The following is a 15,475-nucleotide window of genomic DNA, read 5'->3' on the forward strand; positions in this document are numbered from 1 at the left end:
CACTACCCACCATCATTGCTTAAACTGTATACTCACCTCCAGGCTCAATTCTCCAGCTTATCCAAAACAGCACGACCATGATCCTATTCCTCATTAAGTTCTAACTCACTGTCACGGTCATCCTGTCAATTCACCAAGGCTCCCTCCTCCTTACAAAGCATTTAAATCAAAATGCTCATTCTTTAAAGATAATTTTCTCCATGGACCTGTCCCACTGTACCTCAAACCACTTCCAGCACTATATGAATCTTTTACTTATTCAATTCTAGTCTTCTTGATATTCACCTTTCTTCATTCTAAAATTGGTGCAAAAAGGATGTACTTCTCCAAAACCACCTCAGCTCTACTCACGACTGTCACGATGGCTTGGATCCACTAATATTACCTTTATTCAAGCCCTCAGTGACAACCCTGTGCAGTGTGTGACCGACCTTGGTCGGTCAACTAATTTAAGTGATAGAAGCAGCTGCAGCAACCTTGCACCTGCCTATTGCCAGCTCCTGGATCTATCAAGCCTTTATTTTCTTCAGCCTGCCTGCACTGCTGGGTGATCTAAACTTGGATAGCTCTGTCTCTTTTATCTGGTTTCACACAGTATCAGTTTCCCCAGAAACCTGAAGTTTCAGTTTTCCTTCCCGTTAGGCTCTGACTTTAAAAATACAAGCTTTGAAACAAGGATCAGTGCATCTAACAGAACATTCAACAAGACACCTATTCAGATAACAACTGCACATCCTCCCTCGCTGGTCTCGCAGACCACGGATTCCATCACACTACAGAAACTGTCCCAAACCCTCTGCTTTGCTACTCCTCTCCTATATTAAATATGCATGATAAATCAGGGATTTATATAGGTGTATGTAAAATATACAAACATATTCACATTCTAAGAGGATCAATCAGGAGATGGCTGTTCTGAAAGGCTACTCTGTTTCCTAATCTCACTACATCCCAGTTGCAGTTCATACACAATGCTGCTACTTCATGGTGAGAATTGCCCATAGCAATGTTTGCTGCTACACCAGGGCAACATTATCAGGTGGGGCAACTAGAAACAGTACTGCAAAATGAATAAGAGTGCTTCTGTGTACTTAGATGTGAAGAGACCCTCTTCATACTTGTGTGAGTGGGCTAAAAGGGAAAGAATACCTCAGTGAAATGTGAGCATAGCGACAATAAGAGACTAGTGATGGAATGATTAAGAATGAGTTAGAAAAGGTTGATTGCTTTTTAAACCAGCAAAACAGGTTACAGTGGATCTAAATGGGACTGACAATTGAGGTACGTTTTGAGTAAGTATACTCTGTTATCTGTAGATTAAACCAAATTGTTTGAATTTTCCTAACAAAAATTTTATTGGATTAAAAAAAATATTGGTTCTGGACTGGAAAAAAAACAGCCTGCATTTTAGAATCTACAAGTTGTAAATTATCTATTGGCAAGAGGAGGATCTAATATTCGAAAAACATTCTGGAAATGTAATTGGTTTGTGTTTTGACAGGGCAAATGAAACTAAATTTTCAGCCTCTGGCCCTCATATGAATGCAAGCTGTTGCCAAAAATCATGAGATGTATAATGAAATTAATTAAATTTGGTTTCAATTGAAATTAATATGTTGATGTAATAGAAATGGAAAATAATGCAAGTGGCTAAAACTCCTAATAAGTGCAAAGATTTTTGCGAATATAACTTAAACCCAATCCAAGCAAATGCAAACGTTGCCAATGAATTATGACACCCTAAAAAAACATCTAATAACATTAGTTTGCACGATTTAGGATCATTCGCACATGAGGAAAGTGTAGCCTTGGGTGTGAGATAATGGCAGCTGTGGGTGGGTGGCTAAGCAAACAGAAAAGAGCTGGCAGCCTTATTTCAAGCGTGTTATCCACGTTATTTCACACTTATGGGGGGGAAAACCCGAAATTTGAAGTGGAGCTTCATGCTTTTCCAGTAACAAACACAATAAGAAGTCCTAACAAGCGAGTTGTGGACACATTCAGCCTCAAAAGAAAACCATTATTCAAAAGTAATTACTACATTGAACAGTTTCAACCTTTCGTACTTTTTTAACCGAACAAAAACATAATCCACATTTGTGGTGCATAAATAAGCCGTGGACTAACAAACACAAAATGCAAGTTTAGGCCACAAAACAAGTGTCACGGCATTCAAAAATAAAAACCTGACAAATAACCATAAACCTTTCCCACACGAGGAACAGGTTACAGAACAAAAAAATATGCAGTGAACATCTTACATTTGGTTCTGGACTCTGAGAACAGTAAATGGTAAGAAAGAGCGTAAAGCGGCTGCTGAAGCCACGATGATGATAATAACAACAAACACTGGGGCCAAAATGGCGACAAAGCAGGCTGCAGGGCAATAACATTGGCTGCCTACCTACCTCCACAGGGGGAAATACTCAGCGTCAACCCCCCTCAACTCGACTGCTTTCCTCTTTTTCTTCTTCTCCTCCTCCTCTCACTCGAGTCGTGCGCGTCAACCCAATATATTTCCGATAGATTGCTGTTTTTATGTATATGTGCGTGTGTGTATATATATATATAGATATATATATGATCAGCCTCTCCAAAGCTGCTACCGCTGCGCCGCAATTTTTCCTCCTCCTACCTCTCCGGGTGCTCGTGCTCGACACTCCTCCCGCTCGCTCACTCACTCGCGCGCGCGCGCTCGCGGGGATTCCACCAAAACACGGAAGGAGGCGTCAGCGAGCGGGGCGGGGGAGTCACGTGCCGCTCGGTCCTCTGACGTCACAATCAGCGAGCATTGTTGTGCTGTGTCCATCAGCCCTCCCCATTCCCTCGGCGGGCAATGCTCAATTTGCCCATTTGTTTCACTCTGTGGAACAATGCGAGGGGCTAGAAAATTTGTAGTACCCCCCTCGAGCTGTCTGCCTAACATGGAATATATACTGCGAATATTAAGAGTATTTAAATTGTACTGAGGCACCTCATAGAGGAACATGCTGTATGCAGAAAAGTTGAATTCCATTGCACTTTCTGTAATTTTTCAATTTGAAATGCTTTTTGTCCTCAGGCTGGATGCCTGACATGCAATGTATATTCTAAACATAAAGAGTCTTACAATTGCATAGAGTGAAGAGTGGAACATACACGTCGAATTTTATTGTACTTACTGTAATTTTCAAATGTTTTGTAATGTACTTTTACAAATTTTTGAATAAAGTATATTTTGGGGGAAAAGATTTGTTTCACTCTAGTCTGCCACGGCTGCCTGAAAACAAGATTTGGCGGGATGTGGTGCGAGTGGGAACTACACCTGTTATTTTTAAAAAACATTTTCTCAATTCCCTCCGCACCAAACTTGTGTTTTCCCACTTTATTGAATGGAGGTGGCAAGGATGAGTTCTGATTAAGGATTGTCGACTTGAAATGTTAACTAATTTCTCTCCACAGACGCTGCCTGACTTGCTCCAGCATTTTCTGTTTTTATTTTTGACAGGGAGCAGTGAAGGCTGTGTGCATGGGGCTGCATCATATCTTGATAGATCAGGTGGTCTTTTTCATACCTGAATTAAGTTGTGGATGAGCGAAATTTTTCTCCAATTTATTATCAAAGAACAGCCATTGTTTCCCAACCTACCTAAAGTTCTGCTCCTTTGTCACAAAGCATTCCATTTCCTGTCTAATAAAAAGCCATCAACCCGAAAAGTTAACTTTGGCTTCAGTTCTGCCGAAGGGCCATGAAGGCTCGAAACGTTAACTGATTTCTTCTCCGCCGATGCTGCCAGACCTGCTGAGTTTTTCCAGATAATTCTGTTTTTGTTTTGAAAAGTTAACTCTTGTTTCTCTCCACAGTTGCTACCTGATCTGCTGAGTATTTCCAACATTTTGTTTTTGCGAGGGGTAACTTTGTTGGTCTGTATTTCAAACCTTGTATGCTATCCATCACCAGAACGATTCCACCTTTGCAACATTGCTTCACTTTCATCACAAGTTTATATTTCTGATTTTGCTAACCTTGTATTTATCATGGGTTAGATTTCTCATGGATTACATTTCTAAGCGCCTCTCATCTACTACCTGTGAACTTGTTGATTTACAATGGATCTTTGTTCCCCAACACATTGAAATTAAAATTTTAATCTGCAAATTCCTCCACAGACACATACTAGCCCATATCCCTCTCCAACTTTATGTTCCTATAAGACCATAAGCAGAAGTAGGCCTTTCGGCCCATCGAGTCTGCTCCACCATTCAATGAGATCATGGCTGATCTGATAATCCTCAACTCCACTTTCCTGCCTTTTCCCCATTACCCTTGATTCCCTTATTGATTAAAAATCTATCTATCTCAGCCTCCTTCCTGTTTTTCAAGTCCTCTCTTCTGTTCTGTTATTCCTTTTCACTCCGCTGTACTTTGAATGAGCTAAAAGTCTGTAGGGATAGTACTAGTCTCCCTCTGTAACTCCAACATTCTGTTGACTTTTTGCCAGTTACAGTGGAACACCAGTGGAAACCTGTGGAATTTTAGACCCACTTTCTTTTAAGTCTTTCATTGACCTGGACCAAGGCTTAACTTTGAGCCAGGCTGACTCCGTGTTAAACGGAAGATTGGCCAAGACAGTGGCTCTAAAAGGGCTGTTACTTTGCTGCTAAAGGAGTTTTGTTTCGTTCCTTGAAGAAATTATTTTCCAGTAAGTATGGCAGAGGCAAGAAGGAATATGGGTAATCAAACCAATGACCACCTTGGAGAACCTGATGCAGATGGTTAAAACTCACTCACTTTTCCAGAACCGCTTTATCCAGTACAGAGTCACAGGGAGTAGGAGCCTATCCCGACAGGCAGTGGGTGCAGTACATCCAAGACTGGATGCCAGCCCATCACAGGGCGCACACACACACACTAAGGGGCAATTTAACCATAGCCAATCCATCTAACCAGCACGTCTGCACGGTGGGAGGAAATCAGAGCACCCAATGGAAACCACACAGGGAGAACTTGCAAACTCCACACAGACACCCGAGGTGAAAATCGAACCCGGGTCCCTGGAAATGTGAGGCCACCGTGTCACCCATGGTTAAAGTTGCTTGGATGTAACTTGTGGAGAAAATGAATGGAATATGCCAGGTTAGAGGAGTAAATCAGTGTTTTGGCACACATTATTTTACCTGAGACATAGTTCGCATGGCACAAACCAAAATTGTGAGCTGCAGCACCTTCAAATTTTTCCATTCTTCTTTCAATCTAGCAATCAATCTACCCTGAAATCATTGTAGCATGTTTTTCTTTCTCAATTTGTTTTTGAACATAATTCAGTGTTTTAACTGATATTTAATAACATTCAAAGCGCCTGCAGTTTTTTGGCACTTGTTACCAGAAGTGGAATGGTCATAACCATTTAACCACTCAATAGAAGCGGTGATACTTTATCAGCAGAAAGAAAGTTTGTTGAATTACATTAATGTTTAGCTTTCAAAGGTTCAATGATTTAATCATAATTTTGTTTTATCTGTCAAAAATGTTTCTCATTGTACAAAACAGGAAATAACTTTACACATGATAGTGATAACATTATTCTCCCACCTTTCACTACTAAAATAATTAAAAATAATCCTGCATATTATTACAAGTAATGTACAGGGGTGGGATTATGATGAAAATAATCTAGGTTCTAAAATGTGGTTTATTTGACATTGGATTGTAATCTCAAAATAATCCAACCTGTCATGTATTCTCTCACTATAAATTATTGATTTCCCCTTTGTTTTGAAACTATTATATCCTTGTGCTGATTGTGTTAATTTAAATAAAGGTTTTGTTTGTAGGCAAGGATTTGTTTTGCACAATTTTCCAACAGCTGATAAAACCACTGCACCTTCAGACAGGGAAGTTTACAACACTACCTGGTTTGGCCTGTTCATGACTCCAGTGCTTTAATAAAATGCTAATTAACTCAGTTGAGTGCCACTCAATTGCCACTAGGGTTGTGAGGTTTCATCACATGACTTGCCCTCCTGCTTCAGCCGTTAGTTGGCCAACACAACCATTTTTGGGATGTTCTGCCTTCCTATGCCAACTGGAAAGCAAAAAGGGACATTACCCATTTGGATAATGTTTGACTATCAGCCAAACAGCATTTTTTCCTTCATTTTCAATATTTTTATATCTGGTAAAGGGAAATGTTAAAAGTTTTTTTTTAAAAATCTCGATTATTTTTCCCCAGGGTTGCACACAGCGGGGTCCTGGAGATTGATCTTCAATTCCTGGAGACTCCTGGCCAATCCCGGAAGGTTTGTAACCCTAAGTGCCACCCATGTTGAGGGGGATTGACAGACGAGGGAAGAAGTGGGCTGCATCAAATGACCACGTTTCTTGTTGTGCTTATTTTTCGCGTTATGGGGCTTCAGAAAATGGGTGAAGTTTTGACCCCAGTTGTGTGATTTTCCAACAACTCCATACACTGCTGCTGGTTTACCATTTCCTCTGGTGCTTATGAGTTCAGCACAGTCAATCTGAAACCAGACACCATTAGAAAAACAATACTGACAATCCACAATGAAAATAAAAACGAAGGGCTCGTACAGTGGTAACCAGCGCAGAGGGGGGTGGGGGGAATCCTTTCAATATTTCGGGTTGGCGACCTTTATACTGAAAGACCTGGTTTGTATTCCCAGCAGTTTAAACTAAAACGAGAATGGGATATTTTTCAGATCATTCTGCGCTTCCTCGGGAACTGAGAGCAGCCGCTTCCCTCCTGTTTCCTGGCCCGGAAGTGAATGGCGGTGACCCGGAAAGAAACGCCGCTTTCGAGGTTGCATTGATTTCTCTCCCCCCGTGGGCCGGGAATTCGGTTTGGGGGAATTTTGTTGCTGGATTTCTGTCGACTTTCTCGCTGGAGGTAAGCGCGTGATGTTCTCTAACCTTGGAGCTGCTGCTCGGGGAGGGATCAGTCACATCCAAAAATAACTTGTTTTTTTTTAAATAACCTTGTCAAACACCCCAAGGCCTTCCACAGGTACAGTATCAAACAAACCAATGGGCGCACAACCACACAGGGAGGTGTTAGGGCAGATAACCAAAAGCTTAGGTCAAAGATGTACATTTTAAAGTAGCGTCTTGGTAAAGTTCATGGTCGAGTCACGTCCATTGGGGTTCGGATTGTTCTTGGCCAAGTGGTATTTTTCACATTCAAACCGTATTCATTATTGGGGTTAGTGCTGTCATTATTTTAATAAAGGGTGTCTCAATGTGATGGTTGTCATTCTGTAAAGACAATCCCACTCTATAGGCAGTATTTAATGGAGGTGACGGGGGTCTCGCTCGCCCGCCGGCTGGAGAGCCTGTAGAAGCCCCGCCCCTCCCGTTGCCTCTTTTAGGGCGGGCGGGCCCACCAAATTAAGTGCCACTCAAAAACCACGGGCCGAGAGCTGCCGGCCTATTTATTATACGTTGGTAGTTCTTCTGAACAGCACTGCCACCAGGGAGGTAGTATAAAAACAAAAAGCTAAAAGCTACTGCGGATGCTGGAAATCCAAAACAAAAACAATTACCTGGAAAAACTCAGCAGGTCTTCCATTCTTAATTAGCACTTTTCTTAGACAAATATCACCACCTTCAACACCTCTTTGATCCTTTTGTCTGTGACATCTTTTGATTATCTGCTCCTATCACTGCTTGCTTATCTCCACAATCACCACACCCTCAACTTCTCTCTCCCCCCGCCCCCCCACCTTAAACCAGCTTATATTTCACCTTTCTCCTAACTATGCTTCAGTTCTGCCGAAGGGTCGTGAAGACTCGAAACGTTAACTGATTTCTTCTCCACCGATGCTGCCAGACCTGCTGAGTTTTTCCAGGGAAGTAGTATGACTGTTGCCAGTACGATACCCAGCTGAGGCCTAGTATCATTGCTAGATCCCAAGCCATAGGTGAATGATGGGAGGAGGAGGGGGGAGATGTAGAGTGAGATTGCAGGGGATAGGGGGTCAGCAGCAAGGCCAGGTGGCTGGCTGTCTGCCCCCTACCCCCTGATATCAGGTCCCTCAATCACTTTGAACAAGGGACCCCCATGGGAGCCTGCAGACTTATGCTACCAGCATAGCGAGTCTCCTGTTGTATTTATACCAGTAGCGACAAGATGAAGCCTGTGAGGATCCTGAATTTTGATGGACACCGAATTTTGGACATTCTTCCTCCTGAGTTATTTTTAAAAGTTTGAATATTAATTTGGGGCTGTGAATGTCTCATTCTTCAAGAAACCACGGTTCAAGATGGAGAGGGAAGAGATACTTTGTATATCTAAGAAAGAACTGCTGTTGCCAAGCTAAAGACTTTTGCTGATAGGCCAGGTGTTTTTAACCAAAGAGAAGTATACTTTGAACAACTTAGTCTTTAAAACTCTCAGGCAGAGTGTGGTGTGCCTTGGAAGCAAGCTGCAAGGAAAACACTCTTGTCTTTCCCTCCCTCTACCCACCTTTGTGTTAAACTTTCTTCAGAAATGTCTCATTGGAATAAATAATGTTTTTTTTTAAAGTCTGCAAAGTTGTGATAAGTCAGAGACATCAAGGACAGTTTCACCAGAAAAATCCATCTTAGAGAACTTCCAGATCTATTGTGATCAGAATTCTGCAAGATCAACATTATCAAAATCTCCTCGAATTTTATCCTCTTAAAATAAACGTTCCCATACTTCAGCCTCTGCAGGAACTGTTTGTTTTGTCCTATTTTGTGTTTGTGTGCGAGTATATGGGGGTTCGAATATCTTTTTTAAAAATAAGGGAAAATCATTACACTTCTAAACTACAACTTGTATGGTAACCAGTTTCATAACTTGTTTTAAAAAAGTTTATTTTATAATAAATCAATTTTTTTTGTTTACTGAGAGAAGACTGGTTAGAGTCTTTTTAACTGTGGAGAAGTGGGGCTAGAATTAACTGCACCCTCCCATCTTGGTCTGTAATAGCCCTTAAATGGGCAATAATTGCCACTTAAGGTCATTAATTGGTGGCAGGGCAGGAAAGTCATGCACAGGCCTCCCAGCCACAGATTTAATCAGGGTGGAGGTGGGAGTAATGGGGTTCCTACCCACCACCCTTTCTGTCTGATTAAATGCACCTCTAACCACCAAAATGTAATTAAATCCCACCAAAGTATGTAAATGGGTCTGTAATCCAGGTCAATATACATCAGGTCTGACAGCATTTGTGGAGAGAAAGACAGAGTTAACGTTTCGAGTCTGTATGACTTCAGAGCTAAAGGGAAATAGAAATGTGGTGAAATATATACCGTTTAAGGGAGGTGGAACAGGTGAAGCTGGATAGAAGGCCAGTGATAGGTGGAGGCAAAGGAGAGATTGCAAAAGATATCATAAACAAAAGGTCAAAGGGTTGTTAATAGTGGTGGTACTGGCTAAAGGAGGTGGTAATGGTGGCATTAAGAGTGGAAAGCAGAATGTGATAATGGCCAGACCAGGGTAAGCATTCTGGAAACTGACAAATGGCCCTCGTGGGGGTGGGGTGGGGAGAGGGGACGGTGGTGGGAAAAAAGATCGAAAATAGGCTAAAATCTGGGGATAAAACAATGAATAGAAATGGAAATAAATTTTTAAAATAATGAAAATAAGTGGGAATAAATAAGTAAAAATTAAACAATAAAAATGAATATAGAAAAAAGGGGATCAAAAAGGGGTGGGGATGGAGAGAGAGTTCATGGTCTGAAGTTGTTGAACTCAATGTAAAGTGCCTAATCGGAAGATGAGGTGCTGTTCCTCCAGTTTGCGTTAAGCTTCACTGGAACATTGCAGCAGGCCAAGGACAGACATGTGGGCATGAGAGCAGGATGGTGTGTTGAAATCGCAATCAACAGGAAGGTCTGGGTCATGCTTGCAGACAGACCGAAGGTGTTCTGCAAGGCAGTCATCCAGTCTTGCTTTTGGTGTCTCCAATGTAGAGGAGAATGCGTTGGGAGCAAAGAATGCAGTAGACCAAATTGAGGGAAGTGCAAATTGAAAGGAGTGTTTGGGCCCTTGGACGGTGAGGAGGGGTGAAGGGGCAGGTGTTGCACTTTCTGCGATTGCATAGGAAGGTGCAGTGGGAGGGAGTTGAGGTGTTCGGGGTGATGGAGGAGTGGATCAGGGTGTCCCGGAGGGAACGGTCCCTACGGAACACCAAGTGGGGGTGGGTGGGGGGAAGAAGATGTGTTTGGTGGTGGCATCATGCTGGAGTTGACGGAAATGGCGGACGATGATCCTTTGAATGCAGAGGCTGGTGGGGTGAAAAGTGAGGACAAGGGGGACACTATAATGGTTCTGGGAGGGAGAGGAAGGTGTGAGGGCAGAGGAGCAGGAGATGGGTCGGATAAGGTTGAGGGCCTTGTCAACCACCGTGGGTGGGAAACCTTGGTGAAGGAAGACATGTCAGAAGCACTGGTTTGGAAAGTGGCGTCATCGGGACAGAAGCGAAGGAACTGAGAGAATGGGATGGAGTCTTTACAGGGAGCAAGGTGTGAGGATCGGTAGTCGAGGTAGCTGTGGGAGTCTGTGGACTCATAATGAATATTGGTGGACAGTCTATCACCAGAAATTGAGACAGAGAGGTCAAGGAAGGGAAGTGTCGGAGATGAACCATGCGAAGGCGATAGAGGAGTGGAAATTGGAAGCAAGATTGATAAATTTTTCCAGGTCCAGGCAAGAGCATGAAGCACACCAAAGCAGTCATTGATGTACTGAGAAAAGAGTTGTGGGAGGGGACCCGAGTAGGATTGGAAAAAGGAATGTTCGACATACCCCATAAAGAGACAGGCATAACTGGGGCCCACGTGGGTACTCATAGCCACAGCTTTTATTTGGAGGAAGTGAGACAAGTTTAAGGAGAAATTGTTCAGTGAGAGAACAAGTTCAGCCAGACAGAGGAGCGTGGTGGTGGATGGGGATTGTTCGGGCCTATGTTCAAGGAAGAAGCAGAGAGCCCTCAGACTATCCTGGTGGGGGATGGAGGTATAGAGGGATTGGACGTCCATGGTGAAGAGGTGCCGGTTAGGGCCAGGGAACTGGAAATTGTTGATATGATGTAGGGCATCAGAGGAATCGCTGTTGTAGATGGGAAGAGACTGGACAAGGGGAGAGAGAACGGAGTCAAGATAGGAAGAAATGAGTTCCGTGGGGCAGGAACAGGTTGATATGATCGGTCTACCGGGACAGTCCTGTTTGTGGATTTTGGGGAGGAGGTAGAAGCGGGCTGTCAGGTTGGGAGACTGAGGTTGGAAGCTGTGGTGGGAAGGCCCCCAGAGGAGATGAGCTTAGTGACAGCCCTAGAAACAACGGCTTGATGCTCGGTGGTAGGGTCATGGTCCAGGGGCAGGTAGGAGGAAGTGTCTGAGAGTTGGCACTCAGCCTCTGCGAGGTAGACGTCGGTATGCCAGACAGCAACAGCACCACCCTTGTCGGCAGGTTTGATAAAGTTAGGGTTTGACCTGAGAGAACGGAGTGCGGCAAGTTCAGAAGGAGACAGTTTAGAGTGGGTGAGAGGAGCAGAGAAATTGAGACGGCCAATGGCACGTCAACAGTTTTCAATGAAAAGATCAATGGCAGATAAGAGGCCAGAGAGGTCCAGTGGAGGGAGAATACTGGAAGCGGGTCAAAGGATCCGTTGAATGGGGGGAGGACTCCTGCCCAAAGAAGTGAGCACAGAGACGAAGGTGGCGGAAGAAGAGTTCAGCATCGTGCAGAGCCCGGAATTCATTGAGGCGAGGGTGTAAGGGTATGAAACTGAGTCCTTTGCTGAGTACAGAATGTTCAGTATCAGAGAGGGGAAGGTCAGGAGGTATGGTGAATACACAGCAAGGGCTGGGATTAGAAGACGGGATGGGGTCAGAGGGACAGGCAGGGGTAGAGGGTCCTGGATGGACATTGGTATCAATGAGTTGTTGGAGCTTGCGTTCCTTAGCACCTGAAAGAAAGAGACAAAGTTACTTGTTAAGGCGTCGGATGAGACGAAGAATAAAATGAAACTGGGGGCAAGGACAGCTTTGAGATAGGGTGAGTCGGTGCTCCTGGAGGGAGAGTTCGAGTGTGTTCATATGGCGGTGCATGGCACTGAGTGTGGATCTCAGGATGCGACAAGAACAGCAGTCCGAGGAACGCTGCATGTCCCAGAGATACCTGTAATTCTAGATGGATTCAAAACATGAGGGATGGAACTTCAGTTGGAATCGACGTGGGGTAAGTCGGAGACGGAGACAGTCACTGAGGAAGGAAATATGGCTGTGAAAGCGAGTTTTAGTAAACACCTTGTCAAAAACCAGGAGGGAAATGGAAAGCAATGAAGGTGAACAGGGCAAAAGAGACAAGCGGAAATCCTGTCGGAGAGAAGAGCAGTACTTCTTCAAGGTCAGCATTCCTGGAAGAGAGTGGCAGTGAATTAAACATCAAGATAAAGGCAAAATACTGTGGATGCTGGAAATCTGAAACAAAAACAAAAAATGCTGGAAAAATTCAGTTCTGACAGCATCTGTGGAAAGACAGAGTTAACGTTTCAATTCTGTATGACTTCTTAAGAGCTAAAGGGAATTGAAATGTATTGAAATATGTACTGCTTAAGGGGGGTGGAATATGTGAAGCTGGATAGAAGGCCAGTGATAGGTGGAGGCAAAGGAGAGATTGGAAAAGATGTCATAAACAAAAGGTCAAAGGGTTGTTAATAGTGGTGGTACTGGCTAAAGGAGGTGGTAATGGTGGCATTAAGAGTGGAAAGCAGAATGTGATAATGGCCGGACCAGGGTAAGCACTCTGGAAAGTAACAGATGGCCCTCGTGGGGGTGGGGGAGCAGGGGACTGTGGTGGGGGAGAAAAGATCAAAAATAGGCTAAAAGCTGGGGATAAAAAACTGAATAAAAATGGAAATAAATTTTTAAAAATAATTATTATGAAAATAAGTGGGGGAAAAATAAACAATAAAAATGATTATAGGAAAAGGGGCTGGGAATGGAGAGAGAGTTCATGATCTGAAGTTGTTGAACTCTGTTTTTTTGCCCCTTTCTCCCCCCTCCTCCACCCCACCCCCACTAGGGCCATCTGTCATTTTCCAGAGTGCTTACCATGGTCTGGCCATTATCACATTCTGCTTTCCACTCTTAATGACACCATTAGCACCTCCTTTAGCCAGCACCACCACTATTAACAACCCTTTGACCTTTTGTTTATGACATCCTTTGCAATCTCTCCTTTGCCTCCACCTATCCAGCTTCACCTGTTCTATCCCCCTTAAACAGTATATATTTCACCACATTTCTACTTCCCTTTAACTCTGAAGCCATACGGACTCGAAACGTTAACTCTTGTCTTTCTCTCCGCAGATACTGTCAGACGTGCTGAGTTTTTCCAGCATTTTTTGTTTTTGTTTCAGATTTCCAGCATTCCCAGTATTTTGCCTTTATTAATATATCAGCCTTGTCAACCATGGCCAAAGTTCTAATAATTTGAGATGTTTACAGAAGCTTGATGAAGTTTATTCAACACAATTGCTGTATAGTCCCTAAATCTTGTGAAGAGAGGTATCTATCCACATTTCAATGATTTTAAGTTATTCTTGTGTTTCCAGGGATGAATGGAAAGAGGGAAAATAAAAGTAACAGGTTGGTGCTTGGGTTGGGGATCCTTATTGGAAAACTACTTTCAGGACCCCAGAATTGTGGTAATGTTACAGGACGAGTAATGCAGAGACTAATGCTCTGGGGACATAGGTTCAAATCCCACCACAGCAGCAGCTTCAGGAAATTAAGTGTAAGTTATTAATCTGGAATAAAATGCTGGTTTCATGTATAATGATCATGCAACTATTGGATTGTTGTAAAAACCCATCTGTTTCAGTAATGCCCTTTAAAGAAAGAAATCTGCTGTGTTTACTTGGTCATGCCTACATGTGATTCCAGACATACAACAATGTGGTTGATCCTTACCTGCCCTCTGATATGGCCCAGGAAGACACTGTTGCGTCGCCACCTCCTGCTCAAGGCAAGAGATTGGCAATGTTCACATCCTGAGAACGATTTTTTAAAAAGTGGTCTGCATCTTCAGCATTGACCTGCTCTCTTTATCCATCAGCTGCTGAAGCCAGCTCAATTTTGCCAATTCTTTTATACTTTTTCTAACTACCCACATATTATCCATTGTCATATGTATGTCTTTAGTTTTGCTCACCATGCCTCTTTTTGCTTCATGCAGATATCGTTTCTGCCGTTTAACTATCTCCATTGAAGTACTTTCCAGGTCATTCTATTTATATTTCTGTATAAGGGATCATTGTATACTCCTTGTATATTTTCCTTTCCCTTTCTGTTCCTTTTTAAATGCAGTCCACCAGTAATATATTCCAGTTCTGAGGAAAGGTTAATATCCAAAACATCATTTTTGTTCTCTCTACAGGTGCTGCTCAACATACTCGGTGTTTTAGATTTTCAACAACTGCAGTGTTTTAGATTTTGTTCAATGTTTTTAGTACTTAACTGATTACTGAATGAGCATTGGGTGTATTGCATGTTTCTGCTGCTAGAGAGCAGGTCAATGCTGAAGATGCAGACCACTTTTTAAAAAATCGTTCTCAGGATGTGAACATTGCCAATCCCTTGCCTCGAGCAGGAGATGGCGACACAACAGTGTCTTCCTGGACAAAACAAAAATTAAAAAAATAATATCCATCCATTGTTTTATCTCTACCTTTTAGCCTTTTTCGATTCCTTCACCCCACCCCACCCCCCACTAGGGCTATCTGTACCTTTCTTGTCCTGCTTTCTACCCTTAATTAGCATATTCCTTAGATAATATCACCACCATCAACACCTCTTTGTCCTTTTGTCTATGACATCTTTGGGTCATCTCCGCCTATCACTGGCCCTCTATCCAGCACTACTTGTCCCACCACACCCCCCCCCCCAAACCAGCTTATATTTTACCTCTCTTCTATTTTTGCTTGGTTCTGTTGACGAGTCATGCGGACTCAAAACATTAACTGTGTTCCTCTCCGCAGATGCTGCCAGACCTGCTGAGTTTTTCCAGTTTTTTTTATTTTTGTTTTGGATTTCCAGCATCCGCAGTTTTTTGCTTTTATCTTAGTGTCTTCCTGGGCCATTTCAGAGAGCAGTTAAGGATCAACCACATTGTTGTAGGTCTGCAATCACATGTAGGCACGACCAAGTAAACACAGCAGATTTCCTTCTTTAAAGGGCATTACTGAACCAGATGGGTTTTTACAACAATCCAATAGTTGCATGATCATTATACATGAAACCAGCATAGAAGCTGCAAGCTAGCAGGTGATGGAAAGAAAATTACTCCCATTACCCTTTGGCTACAGTTTTCCTGTTAGCACCTTGCACATGTTTTGGCCTCTGTGTGCAAACTAGCTGAGAGATTGAGATTATAAATGACCAGATACTCAGTTTTAATGATGATGGTTGAGGGATAAACGTTGGCCAAGTCACCACCAAAACTTC

General features: G+C 43.0%; 2 protein-coding genes across 7 annotated transcripts in view; one reads left to right on the forward strand and one right to left on the reverse strand.

The window, feature by feature from the left end:
- gpbp1l1 (GC-rich promoter binding protein 1-like 1) overlaps positions 1–2,684 on the reverse strand; it is a 76,649-nt gene extending 73,965 nt beyond the window's left edge. For 2 of the 5 annotated variants that reach the window (XM_078561052.1, XM_078561048.1), the window contains exon 1: positions 2,409–2,679. The gene's annotated coding sequence lies outside the window, so the exon portion shown is untranslated. Of the gene's footprint in view, positions 1–2,261; positions 2,380–2,408 lie in introns of those variants that run through there. The other 3 variants (XM_078561053.1, XM_078561051.1, XM_078561050.1) reach the window with 3 other exon arrangements.
- Positions 2,685–6,156: 3,472 nt separating this feature from the next.
- Positions 6,157–15,475, forward strand: part of tmem69 (transmembrane protein 69) — a 522,919-nt gene continuing 513,600 nt past the window's right edge. For both annotated transcript variants that reach the window (XR_013579307.1, XM_078561056.1), the window contains exon 1: positions 6,157–6,887. The gene's annotated coding sequence lies outside the window, so the exon portion shown is untranslated. The remainder of the gene's footprint in view (positions 6,888–15,475) is intronic.

The sequence above is a fragment of the Cetorhinus maximus genome, chromosome 17 (genome assembly GCF_964194155.1).
Source record: "Cetorhinus maximus chromosome 17, sCetMax3.hap1.1, whole genome shotgun sequence".
Lineage (NCBI taxonomy): Eukaryota > Metazoa > Chordata > Chondrichthyes > Lamniformes > Cetorhinidae > Cetorhinus > Cetorhinus maximus.